Here is a 2,083-nt window from a genome sequence, read left to right on the forward strand (position 1 = left end):
TAAGAGAAAAAAGGTAGAGAAGGAGAGTAATGAAGAAAGAAAACAAACTAACAAACAGGAAAAAAGGAAACCAACAAAGATCAGAGTTATCCACGAGAGAAAGAAAAATAAATAAATAAATAAATAAATAAGAAGGTGTAGACTAGGACCTTTTCAGTCATGTAGTGCAGGTCTGGAGAATTCTTGGGGTTACTGGAAAGTAGAACCTCTTCTTAAGCCCTTGGAATCTGGTAGAGTGCTGTCTCTTTAGGTTGTCTCTAGCTGCTGGTTACATGTTGATTTGTTTTGTCTTAGTTTTATGGTTTATTTTGAAAAGGTGAAGCTGGTGTGTTTTATTTTATTATTGATTCAGGTGTGTTGGGTCGCTCTCCTGTTTTCTTTGTGATTATGAAATCACTGTGTGTAGTGTGGATATATGTTTCTGTTTTTTGTAAAGAGGGTTTAGAGTTTGAAGCGGGAGGTTTTATGGTAGTTGGGTGAATATGGATTCTTCTATTGAATGAGTGAAGTTATTGGCAGAGAAGGTGGGAGCAGAAGAAGGAAAGTTTGGTGTTGTAGAGTCGATTTTTAGGGCTTTGAGCAGGCTATTATTGATGATGTATTTATTTGCAAGACCGCGGCTCAACCTCAGGAAAGATTCCTATTGTTAGAGGGTCACAAATTTCTGCCAATTTCAGGCACACTCAAAGACCCCGCCTCCACAGCCCCACAGCACCAAAGCTCGGCTCCAAGGCAAAATTCGCCGAACCGCACTCAGCTGTGGTTTCTTTGCTCTCCGTGCCCCATCTGCCCGCCATGCTGATGCAATCTCGCCAGACCACTAATGGCAAGCTCTGGAGTTGTCTGTGATACTGCCCACATGCAGCGCCAAAGATGCGCACAATTTTGGCTGTGTTGGAGTCAGGCGAGTACCTCCTAGGGACCTGTGGTCCCAATATCCATGGCAAAGAAAAGCATGGTGTCTCTCAGTCTGACCCAAGCCTGCTCTGTGATCTGCTGGGAGGGGAGGGAGCTAGCCTTTCTGGCACAACAGTGAGATCTCCGCTTGAATCTCAGCAGTGCTGCCCATGCCTGCCTGCACCCAGATGACCCAAATTACTGACAAAATCAGCTGCTGGAGGCAGGTATCTGCCTCTGCCCTCTGGAAATTGTAGTGGTCGCTGGTATGCTGCTGGTATGCCTTCTTTTCTCAGGGATCTCAGGCAGCCATCCTCGCTGGGCAGACAGTGACTGCCCCAGGAAAGTTTGCAATAGTCTCTCTCGGGTGCCCATCCATCCTCCGCCCATAGCTCTTTGCTAAATAATCTCCCTGTGCCTTTCCTCTAATTCTGCTTTTCTGTGTTTGGTGTACTCTGATTCATTGAGCTGTTCAGAGCACCAAAGTTCCTAATTCAAACTGTTGTACCTAGTTTTCAAAGTCCTTAGATGCCAGAGGGAAAAAAAGCATGCTGCTCACTGGCGACACTCTATTTTGAATCCCTTATTTACCAGTTTTTAATATTTACTCTTGAACTGGTTTCCAAAATCATTTGAAAATGACTAATTATTTTTACAAAATCATTTTTAACTCTTGCACTTAACGATCTTTGATGGTTTCAATCCATTACATTTATTTTCATCATTGAAGTTCAAATTGTCTCATCTTTGGCTAATAGAAATGCCTTTAACTTGGCTCCTGAGTGCTTTAGCTGTAGTAGTTTTTTGAAGCTTCTTTGCTCTCTAGTATGATGAAATATTTCAGGCTAATCTTGTACATTTCTTGCCTCAGACTTGGAATCAGCCATTCTCCATTTAACCCTGGCTTCCATTCTCTGCCTGCACCATCACATGGCATTCTCCCTATATGTCTAACTCTATGTCTCTTCTCCTTTTCTTATAAGAACATTAATAATATTAAATTTAGGGTCTACTCTACTCCGGTATAATCTCATCTCAGTTATCTGCATCTCTAAAGACCCTGTTTCTAAATAATATCACATGCTGAGGTTCCAGGAAAGACATGAATGTTTAGGGGACAGCTCTGGTAGCATAGGGACTAAGGCACTTGACTGCTAGCCAGAAAGAAGGCTGGTGGTTCAAACCC

The 2,083-nt window shown here is 42.7% G+C and overlaps 1 protein-coding gene across 1 annotated transcript in view; it reads left to right on the forward strand.

The window, feature by feature from the left end:
* COL4A5 (collagen type IV alpha 5 chain) overlaps positions 1 to 2,083 on the forward strand; it is a 439,164-nt gene that overhangs the window by 102,395 nt on the left and 334,686 nt on the right. The window lies entirely within an intron of this gene.

Source organism: Orycteropus afer, unplaced genomic scaffold (genome assembly GCF_000298275.1).
Source record: "Orycteropus afer afer isolate SDZICR_OR568_19922 unplaced genomic scaffold, OryAfe1.0 scaffold00336, whole genome shotgun sequence".
Classification (NCBI taxonomy): domain Eukaryota; kingdom Metazoa; phylum Chordata; class Mammalia; order Tubulidentata; family Orycteropodidae; genus Orycteropus; species Orycteropus afer.